This window comes from Schistocerca nitens, chromosome 7, assembly GCF_023898315.1.
Source record: "Schistocerca nitens isolate TAMUIC-IGC-003100 chromosome 7, iqSchNite1.1, whole genome shotgun sequence".
Classification (NCBI taxonomy): Eukaryota; Metazoa; Arthropoda; class Insecta; order Orthoptera; family Acrididae; genus Schistocerca; species Schistocerca nitens.
The window spans coordinates 331,827,013-331,839,307 of NC_064620.1; positions in this window are offsets into that span (position 1 = coordinate 331,827,013).

Below are 12,295 nucleotides of genomic sequence, written 5' to 3' on the forward strand. Positions count from 1 at the left end.
CTACGTTTCAGTCTCCATAGTGAATTTGTTGTTGGGGTGTATGGAGTTTAGATGTGTAAGGAAGTCAAGGAGTTTATCCATACCATGTGGCCAGATGACGAACGTGTCGTCCACGTAACGAAAAAAGCAAGTAGGTTTCCATTCGGATGACGACAGGGCTTCCTCCTCGAAGTTATCCATGTACAAATTCGCTACCACCGGTGAGAGTGGGCTACCCATGGCGACTCCCTCCGTTTGTTCGTAGTATTCTCCATTAAAAAGAAAATACGTGGAAGTCAAGACGATGCGTACCGTCGAGGATCGATGCCGTGAATACCAGAGGCACACTCGTATCCGAGCAAGTCGGCGGTCGCTGAACATCGTTTGTCGGAAAATCTCGCTATGGAGTATGAACGCACGAGGATTCTGTTACAGACGTCGAGATACTGGGACAGCGTTGTTAGAGAGGCCATCGAAATTCGCACCAATGACGACCTCATAAACCGTGACTGTGGCTATAATCTTAGCAAGGCTTGGGAACCAGCGATTGGGTTAATCAAGAATAAATCGAGCAAATGTATAATTGTGACGACCACGGCGGACAGAGCCATCACACCGACGTCATTTCAGACGCCATCGCAATCTGTTCCACCGCGCGACCGTGGTGCGGGGCGCGGACGGCGGAGTGAGCGCGCCGCGGGCGGAGGGTATTTAAATCGGCCGCCGCCGCGACCAAACCCAGTTCCCCCTGAGCAGCCATAGTGTACGGATCTCCGTGCCGGCACGTTCACAGGAGCTCAGTCCGTCAGTTCACCTGATGATGGCGACATGTATGATCGCCGAAATATTGTGCCCGTTGGCCACTGTAGACCGGCAGTACACCCGTAGATATTTTGATTATTAAATACAGCGGGAGAAACTCAAGAATCACTTCTCAGACCATGATAATCCGTTGTTTGATAATAAGAGAACTTAGCAACAAACTTTTAACGTAATTTAAAACCCTTTGTAAACTTTACTCGATTACATGCATATTCAATACATTATTTGATTTGTAAGGTAATGAGAAGTCTGAAGCTGTTTTATACAGGGTAGAGTGCTTGTTTAAAGAATCTACGGTTTATTTGTTTCTTACTATGTGGAAGAAGACCAACATCCCATAGGTGTGGGAATGAAAAGGAGGTGACACTGAAGCGTAACTCAGAATCACCTGGATCAATTCCAATCTAATTTGTTAGGTACATGACTTATTATGTGCGAAAAAAATGCTGTGGGGGTAAAAATTCCCCCTACCAATACAGTTGAATCCATGAACGATGGCGGCGGGCCGCACAAGTCTGCGCGATGTAGAGGCACAGAATTAGATTGCATCGGTGCCGGTTGTAAGCAATAGCTGTGGTAAACGCATAGAGACGTGGGCCCCAAACAGTTCGTAAGCTTGTGATTATGATGATGATTTGGTTTGAAGTGTGCTCAAAAGCGTGTTTGTCGGCGTCCGCACAAAGTCCCAATCTTTCCATAGACAAGGCTCGACATTGTCCTGAATGATGATGAAACGATAAGGATACCACAAACACCCAGTCCCAGGGCGGAGAAAATCCCCGAAACGACCGGGAATCGGATCCGGGACCCTGTGATCAAAGGGCAGCAACTACCAGCTCTCGAGCTGTGGACCCGTAAGCTTGTGTTTAAGGTGTGGCGGCAGCGGAGGAAGTTAAGCCCCCAACCCCACATGACTACCACTGTGAGACGGCCGGCTCGAAAGAAACAAGATATTCAGTGTCGTCTGGCAAAACAGGTTGTGGCGCTTCGTCCTGAGAATCTACGCACAGGGAAGTGCCAATGGCAGAATTAAAATTTACAGATAATTATTGTCGTGAAACACCAAAAATATTGCTGCAATTTGCAGTGCTTAACTATTGCCAACATGCACACACTCTATCACAAATTACATGTTATATAACATTCTGAATGAAATAATTTTTAATACCACCAAAAGGTGTACATAATCCTGGAAAATTCTCCTATCTTGCAACTGAGACAAACGGTTTATTTAGACAAGACGCATTTCGGTGTTTTTGAAGTACCTCGATTAAATCGAAGTTGACAAAGTATACGAAATCAATTGTGGACTCATAGAAACATAGGAACTATAATACACTGAGTGCAAGTTAAGTGCAATGTGCTGAAAAACGAACTTTTTTGAATGTGTGTCGTACAAAAATACCAATTACTTGCTAAAATATAGATCAGTAGAGAAAAATACAGCAGCGATGGACAAAAGTACGACAGATAATCAAGTGGCTCAGCAATTAAGGAGACAAAATACTGCCCACGGAAGGTGCTTCAAAATACAGCAAAACACGTCTGGTACAAACAAGAACTTAGCACAGTCGCAAAAACAGAATATACCTCATTATTACTGATACAGCTGCAACTTCGAAAGAGAAGGTATAGAAAAAGAAAAGACAACTTGAGTATTGTATGTGTGGCTCACCTTTGGTTGTTTTCAGTTGCTGTGATCGTCGTCATCTGCATCGATGTAGTCCGTGTCAGCGTCTGACTCATTCGGTCCTAGAGTGAAATGCTTCAAATGGCTCCGAGCACTATAGGACTTAACATCTAAGGTCATCAGTCCCCTAGAACTTAGAATTACTTAAACCTAACTAACCTAGGGACATCACACACATCCTTGCCCGAGCCAGGATTCGATCCTGCGACCGTAGCAGCAGCGCGGTTCCGGACTGAAGCGCCTAGAAGCGCTCGGTCACAGAGCCCGGCGGTCCTAGAGTGATGACGATGGGATCATTCATATTGTTGTTGTTGTGGTCTTCAGTCCTGAGACTGGTTTGATGCAGCTCTCCATGCTACTCTATCCTGTGCAAGCTTCTTCATCTCCCAGTACCTACTGTAACCTACATCCTTCTGAATCTGCTTAGTGTATTCATCTCTTGGTCTCCCTCTACCATTTTTACCCTCCACGCTGCCCTCCAATGCTAAATTTGTGATCCCCTGATGCCTCAGAACATGTCCTACTGTCAATTCATACATTCATACTGTCAATCAAAATTTCCCTCACCACGTGATCCTCCAGAAGCCGTTCTGCGTGTTTACACATTCAGACCATGATGAAGGAGTTATGCTGTCAAGCTCTTCGTGCAAAACCATCTCTGTGTCAGCTATTCTAAATGCCATGTTTTGTTCTGCCCATATAAACACTATCGGAATGTACTGGCAATGATGCGGTGGCAAACGCAAAACAGTATGGCCATGTTCCTGTGCAATACTATCCATTTCTTAAAGTTTTACACGAGGCTTATGAAGCCCTGTAAGATTCAAAAATTCACCCCACATTTGGTTGGCAGTGTGCATTATCTTTTTACTTGCTAGCCACAGCATGATATCGGCTTTTTTGTAATTGTTGTGGCATCCTTGTCAAGAACAAGTGGGTGATAACTCGCATTGTTCGTAACGGTCGCTGAGTTTGCAGGCAAGTAAAGAGAAACTGTTTCCTAAACCATAATGTAAATGTCTCTGAGTTCATCTCAGAATGGTAATCGCTTTAATTGCTCTTTTCTGGACGGAACACTAATTTGCTTTCTAGAATGAACCAGCGTGAAGCGCAATTATTCCTCCACCTTTACCAACTTGTACCTTAAAACAACCAAAACTATCACTCAGTTCCCAACATGCTTTCCTTGAATGATTCTGGTGTACCCATATTTCGTCCGAGTAAAACGTGTTCTGATTGCCAGATTTTTTTATCTCAAGAATACCTTAAAAACTGTGGCCTTGAAGCAGCGATTTCTCAACGCTCCATTAAAAATTTTCGTCCATCGTTTGTATTTGCATATTTGAACCTAATGTTTTTCAGTATTCTTCGCACTGAGGTAAGACTGCCTTTAAAATTCATAGTTTCACGGATCTTAAACGTAATTTTCTTCACAGTAGAAAATTCTCCTGCCTTGTACATATTTAGCACAACTCGTCTTAGAACATCTTTGTCGTGATCGTCAAAATTCGTGACAGGCTTCTCACGACTGTGATGTTTCCCTGGCGATCTGAAAACTTGGCTTCCACTGGTCCGTACAGATAAATTACCTTCACTGGCAATCCACTGAACAGTTCTGAAGCTGAAGCCACTCACTTCTACAGTGCTTTCCTTAGATCTACCAACATCCGTTATAGGTCCACGGTTTCCTGCTTTGCGCTTGAAGGAAGAATGTATCCTGAAAATTATCTCTCACTTGTTTATGGACAATTTGTCGCTTACCATCACCATCAGCTATGACAAATCACAACAAACTAAATAAAAACTCACCGAATAGCTGCGGCATTCACGTTTAACACTCGCACTGGTCAAGACGTTCACAGTATAGCGCTGAGAAACCTTCTAACGTTGAACGGCTGTCGGAGGATGACGTCATGTTAGGTGCAGAGAACGAGCTTAAACTCGACCGCCGTCTTTCATAGCTCCTTCTATAGGAGTGGAGGTGTCGCAGAGAAGTGGCGACGTAAGAATGTTTTAAGACTACCTGTTGGTATTTATTTCTTCTGTTAAGTCGACTTAGAACACCTTTAAAAGCATGAAATGGAATTTGTCTCTTCTTTATGCTGTTCATGTGTCAAGCAGGTCGTGAGAATGAGCACTGCATCGATTCCATAATTTTATCAACTTGTTTCTGGAACTAAGGTGAAGCCACACGGCTGAATACCACAGATACGCTTAACATCCTGTCTGGAGTCGTACAGTGCAAAAGACATATACACTCCTGGAAATTGAAATAAGAACACCGTGAATTCATTGTCCCAGGAAGGGGAAACTTTATTGACACATTCCTGGGGTCAGATACATCACATGATCACACTGACAGAACCACAGGCACATAGACACAGGCAACAGAGCATGTACAATGTCGGCACTAGTACAGTGTATATCCACCTTTCGCAGCAATGCAGGCTGCTATTCTCCCATGGAGACGATCGGAGAGATGCTGGATGTAGTCCTGTGGAACGGCTTGCCATGCCATTTCCACCTGGCGCCTCAGTTGGACCAGCGTTCGTGCTGGACGTGCAGACCGCGTGAGACGACGCTTCATCCAGTCCCAAACATGCTCAATGGGGGACAGATCCGGAGATCTTGCTGGCCAGGGTAGTTGACTTACACCTTCTAGAGCACGTTGGGTGGCACGGGATACATGCGGACGTGCATTGTCCTGTTGGAACAGCAAGTTACCTTGCCGGTCTAGGAATGGTAGAACGATGGGTTCGATGACGGTTTGGATGTACCGTGCACTATTCAGTGTCCCCTCGACGATCACCAGTGGTGTACGGCCAGTGTAGGAGATCGCTCCCCACACCATGATGCCGGGTGTTGGCCCTGTGTGCCTCGGTCGTATGCAGTCCTGATTGTGGCGCTCACCTGCACGGCGCCAAACACGCATACGACCATCATTGGCACCAAGGCAGAAGCGACTCTCATCGCTGAAGACGACACGTCTCCATTCGTCCCTCCATTCACGCCTGTCGCGACACCACTGGAGGCGGGCTGCACGATGTTGGGGCGTGAGCGGAAGACGGCCTAACGGTGTGCGGGACCGTAGCCCAGCTTCATGGAGACGGTTGCAAATGGTCCTCGCCGATACCCCAGGAGCAACAGTGTCCCTAATTTGCTGGGAAGTGGCGGTGCGGTCCCCTACGGCACTGCGTAGGATCCTACGGTCTTGGCGTGCATCCGTGCGTCGCTGCGGTCCGGTCCCAGGTCGACGGGCACGTGCACCTTCCGCCGACCACTGGCGACAACATCGATGTACTGTGGAGACCTCACGCCCCACGTGTTGAGCAATTCGGCGGTACGTCCACCCGGCCTCCCGCATGCCCACTATACGCCCTCGCTCAAAGTCCGTCAACTGCACATACGGTTCACGTCCACGCTGTCGCGGCATGCTACCAGTGTTAAAGACTGCGATGGAGCTCCGTATGCCACGGCAAACTGGCTGACACTGACGGCGGCGGTGCACAAATGCTGCGCAGCTAGCGCCATTCGACGGCCAACACCGCGGTTCCTGGTGTGTCCGCTGTGCCGTGCGTGTGATCATTGCTTGTACAGCCCTCTCGCAGTGTCCGGAGCAAGTATGGTGGGTCTGACACACCGGTGTCAATGTGTTCTTTTTTCCATTTCCAGGAGTGTATGTGTAGAATTTACGTTACATTTTTGTATGCTGAACACCTCCTCCTACGCCACTGAATAGATTTCAGTCAAAGTTTGTCACACATATTACATACTGGAAAGGGATAGTGTATGAGGTTGGTACATGGGGGATGAGGAGTTCGACATACAGAGTGGAGGGGAGGAGATGTATAGATAGAAGGTGCGGAGGAGATGGACAGATAGCGTGGGAAGAGGAGAGAGACAGAAAGATGGGAAAAGGAGATGATCAGAGAGGTAGGGAAAGGTGATTTGAAAAGAAAGGAAGGAGGATATGGAAACTGAGGGAGAGGGGGGGGCAATGACGGAGAGAGAGGAGGGAGGGGAGATGGAGTGAAAGAGAGAGAGGAGGAGAAGATGGACAGAGACAGAGGGGATGAGTAGAGAGAGGGAGGAGGAGGAGGTGGTGGGTAGAGAAATGGGAGGAGGAGGTGGGCAGCAGAAGAGAGCGTGACAAGAGGAGATAGAGAGAGAGAGAGAGAGAGAGAGAGAGAGCGTGGAGGAAGCGATGGACAGAGAGAGAACAGGGATGAGTAAACATACTGTTAGAAGACGGAATAAATAAATACCCAAGCAAGGTATACATTTCTGAGCTAGTAAAAAATAAAAGCTAGGAGATTAACAAAAAAACATTGCTCAGCAACCAGACAGTCATAAGTGGGGGATTAACCACGTACTAATTTGTTTTTGAAATATGTCTTAGAAAAGAGTTGTTCCGACATCAAGCAGCAGCCGAAACTTTGGGGAATAGAGTGAGTTTGCAATGACAGCAGAGCAACAACACACCGGCAGGCAAAGTGCGTCGGGATGCCACTGCCGCCGATCAACACATTCTGAAATTGCAAAAGCCCTCAGTCACTGCTTTAGTGTAGGACTGCCGTAATGCAACAGCGCCAGGCCAGGCTCTTTATTGTAGTTTAATCTTTAACTGAATATAAATACTTAAGAGATATATAGGGAAACACGAGACACAGCGTGTGTAATATTTTTTATGAAAATATATTTTACCCTATATTACGATATCCGGTTCCACCAATCTGGTGTTGTCAATATATGATATAAAACAGGACATTTTGTGCTTATATTGTATGTGAAGCACCAGGGGAGACCTTATAATTGTAATAAACTGGTGTGTAAGTTATGAATTGTGACATCCTTTGAATAAAATATGGAGCAGTGAAATTTACGATGGTTTAGCAACAATGTAACATTTTCCCACATTTAGTCTTCTAGGATTAAAGGCTGTTCCAGTAGTTATCTGTTCTGGTTTGTAACTTGAAGATACCAGTGTGATAGCAATGGATGTGATTATGGATTTGAAGAACGATTATTAATCAATGCAACATTTAATTTCATTTCGAAAATAATTACGGGGAGTAGAGCAGAACATTAACTCTTTGGAAATCATAAATATCGTGAGAAACTTGAACTTTAGATTCACGTACGGAAGAAGTAATTTTAGCACGCAGTCAGATGAAAATACTGGGCTCAGTTAGTGACAATATCAGTTTAAAGATCTGTTGCGCATATTCTGGAGGTTTATATATGAGGCCCTTGTTGTGAGTAATTTCGCGTGAGCCGGAGTAGGTAATTCTTTGAGTGCTCAGGATTGGAGCTGTGAAAACAAGTAGACAGGCAGTTAAAAATTCATTCATGCACACCTAACGAAAGAGAATCGCTACAACATCTACTAGTGAAAACGGTATCAAAACCACAACAGTATTCTTAAGATTAGGGTTGGCATACAATCAGAGAAATGCGGGGTGACTTCAATAGCGATAATCAGTTACGCTATATGTCACAATTTATGTTGTTGATATCTTCAAAGCAGTGAAATTTTACCCTCATTACCTATGTTTCTACATGGAATTTCCCTAACTCCCCTCGCCCCAGGAGGTCGAAGCCACAAATAGGTTTGTACGGTTACTCCCAGTAAAACATTACAGTTTGCGGTGCACGGAAGCCTGAAACGCGTGGAAATCACGTGCTCTACACCATCTCGCCACCGTTCACCCCAGATAACTCCGTCCAGAAAGTTCGTATTGGTAAAGGGGAAAGATAACAGAAATTTAAGTGCCTTAATAAAAACAGCGCAGAACTCGTGAGCAGATAGCAGTTAAAACTGATGTTTTATCAGTGCGCAGCAACTGTTGAAAGCGGCATTAACTTTCAGCCACGGAAATGGAGGCGCCGTGATAGCACGGCGCCGACTGAACGTGCTTTATTTCGAGTCGCCACGAACTGAACCGGGTACTGTACGGTACTCCGTTACGACTTCGAGCGCTTTACACTGCAGCAGCGTAGCAACAGCCGCGCCCAGGGGATTATTAATCAGGCGCCATAGAGCTGGAGGTGCAGCATTAGCTTAGCTGGGGACTCGTAATTCTTATGAAACACGCTCTTTTGTAGCACTGCATTATTCATACTTTTAATGTAGCAGGAGCGGCCATTACGACAGTTATCTTAAACACCTCTAGGGTACGCTTAATGTATGATGTCGCTAGCGTTATCTATTCAATTTATTTCATTTATTTATTCTACAATTTTACAGAGTCCTCAGCAGTTAACTGTAACGGCGCATTCACAGTGACAGTTTGGCTGGAGCTCTTGAGCCACGTGGCTGACCCGCTTAGATGTGTGTATGTGACTGAACCGAGCGGCTCATTTCAGTGGCAATGGGCTTAACGACAAACTGTTGCTATTTGCTGAAAGGAAAACACAGACTTCGAATACTGCAGTGTAAGAGATGGATTCATCCAGTGCTAGAAACCTGTCAAAAAAGCAGCATCCTTTTTTTTATTAGCTTTATGTCCGCAGTTTGTCAAAAATGGTTCAAATGGCTCTGAGCATTATGGGACTTAACATCTGAGGTCATCAGTCCCCTAGACTTACAACTGCTTAAACCTAACTGACCTAAGGACATCACACACACCTATGCCCGAGGCAGGATTCGAACCTGCGACCGTAGCAGCAGTGTGGTTCCGCACTGAAGCGCCTAGAACCGCTCAGCCACCGCGGCCGGTGCAGTTTGTCAGATATATTTCATACGCATATATTCCTTATAAGCGACGCGTTCGTTCCTCTTTAGATTCACCATTCCGCATTATGGTGACAAGTTTCCACGTATCCTGAAGTCGATGGCGTAATTGATAAACTGGCATTCTTCCCTTTCCCTTTCCGTTGAATCAGATCGATAGACTTGTTTCATTTGAGATACAAAGTTTATTGATGACAATAACTGATTATCTTTTCGAGAAGAAAGAACGTCCTTGGTAACTGTCTAATTCACAGCTGTTTTACATCATGCGACAGCAGAGACGACGGAAAATGTATCTGTGGCATTCAGCCATACGGCATGATCTTTGGTCCGAAATACGCCGACAAAATTATTGGCTCGCACCAGTCCCCCACCCGGTAACGCACTGAAACAGACAAATAAGAGACGGGCTGCGTTTGGTGCATTTCAAATGAACTCAGTACATGAAAGAAATGCTTACTAACAGTTATTTTTCGAACATTTTTCCAGGTCACGGGTTCCCATCCCCACCCCCACTCCTAGACGTAGTACATGTATCTTAACGTGAGAGTATATTTTTACGAACAAAGATTCATGTACGCACATACATACAGACATAAATACATACTCTTATACAATGATTTTTATAAATATAAACCATAGATTGTAAATTTTCAGTTTTCGAGTTTCTGCATCGTAGAATGCATTCCAAAAACGAGATGTTTCCTTGTCGTTGCCTCACTCTAATGACTCATTTTAGAATCACATGAAGGGACAAACTCTAGAGACTGTCACAAGCAGTTTCTTAAATTTTCTACACTTTTTTTTGACGTTAGACATAAGGTTGCGTTTTGTGCAGTATTGTAAACATTTTGAGTTCTAGAGATTTAAGTGCAATATAATGTATTAAATGTATATGAAGTATATTGTGAAATATTCAACTACAGAAATTAATGGCAAGCGGAACCCTACAAACATTTAAAATTAGTTACATAACCAGTTGACCGTTTAACATTCGATATTTGCGTATTAACAGAGTTTCGTTAATATCTTTACAGTTTTACCTGTCTTGAATATTTCAATTTCCGTTCGTTCAATAGTTACAGTTTCAAAATGTACTTATCTCTAAACTGGTTTTTGACAAGCCTTCGGTTTCATTTGTTTTCACTTGCTCATTATTGGTCTGTTGGCTAAATACAGTTTTGAGAACATTTTCTACATTGCAACGCTTTTAAATTTTAATAAAATGTTTATTCCTAGTTAGATACCAAGTTGTACCTTAGAATATGTTTTTGCATTTGCAAAAAGTCTTAATATCTGGCGTAATTTACGTATTTTCATAAAAAACTACAACACATAAAAATTTAATACCAACATTACAAATGGAAGAAGGAAATAAACTCACGGAAAGATCACAACACCAAAAAACTATTAATGTGGAGGAATCAAATATCGGAACAAATTTGTCTAGATACAATATTTAAGTGATTAATACTGCAATATCACAGGTTAATGTAAGCACGAGATAAAGCATTGCAATTGTGAAATGCTGGTTAATTAATAGCCGGCGTAACCATCATCATGCTGAATGATAACATGCAGTCGTGCATGCATTGTTTTGTACAGGCGCCGGATGTGAGTATGTTGGATGGAGTTCTATGCCTGTTGCACTCGGCAGGTCAATACAGGGACAGTTAACGCAGTTTGTGGATGACGATGAAGTTTTCATCTGATGCTGTCCCACATGTCCTCGATTGGAGACATACTTCGCGATGAACAGGCTAAGCCAACATGGCGTCTGTACAGCATATTGCGCCACTACAACTTTACGTGGGCGAGTGCTTAACATAGAACGCTGTTCATGAATGGTGGCGTAACAGGTCGAATCACTAGAATGACATCCAAATTTGCAGTCAAGTTGCATGCAATAACCACGAGAGTGCTCCTGCTGTCATACGAAATCGCTTCCTGGCCCTTCACTCCAGATGTAGGTCCAGTGTCTAGCATACTGACAGTTTGGTTGCAGGACCTCAAATGGCCTCCTCCTAAGTGGCACACTGCCATCACTGGCACGGAGGACGCAACACCTTTCATCAGAAAACACGACAAACCTCCACGCTATCCTCCAATGAGCTCTCGCGCGACACCATTGAAGGCGTAAATGGCGGTGGTTTGTTATCAATGGAATAAACCCTGCAGCGCGTCATTGTGGTGCCAACTAGTGCTCACATTGCTGCTGCAGATGTAGTATGATGCGTCAGTACCATATGCCGAACACGATGGTCTTCCCTCTTGGTAGAGCCACGTGGCCGCCTAGTTGGGGTTGGGTTGTTTGGGGGAAGAGACCAAACAGCGAGGTCATCGGTCTCATCGCATTAGCGAAGGACGGGGAAGGAAGTCGACCGTGCCCTTTCAAAGGAACCATCCCAGCATTTGCCTGGAGCGATTTAGGGAAATCACGGTAAACCTAAATCAGGATGGCCGGACGCGGGATTGAACCGTCGTCCTCCCGAATGCGAGTCCAGTGTGCTACCCACTGCGCCACCTCGCTCGGTGTAGCCGCCTAGAGCCCGGCTTTTTGCCACTGTGCATTCGCTTGATCACCGGTGCCACAATTCGTGAACAGTGGCTACATTCCTGCAGTATCGCAGAAAGAACATCCTGTTTCTCGTAGCCCTATTAGACGACCTTGTTCAAACTCAGTGATGTATAGATAATGGTGTCTTTGTCGCCTTCATTCTAGACTATAATCAGCTCACCACTTCCATTCTCAAAGATAACTAACGGCCACGACCGTTAGAGAGTGCATTTAAAGAAAACCTCACTTGCATCCTCATAGTGGCGTCACTCTTATGCAACTGAAGCGAAATTTGGATTGCGAGACAATCTTTCAGACGTAGAAACACGCCTACCAGCTTTCGTTTATGGCGCACAGCCCCTTCTTGATGATGCGATTTTCATTTTTTTTTCTCGGTGTATGTTAGACGTCTTTTACTTGAGGCGAAAGTCTGAAATGTGTCCGAAAGTGCAACAATCTCCCGTAATAATGGCATTAATTAATATTAGACTGAAAATTAATGCATTCTAAACTT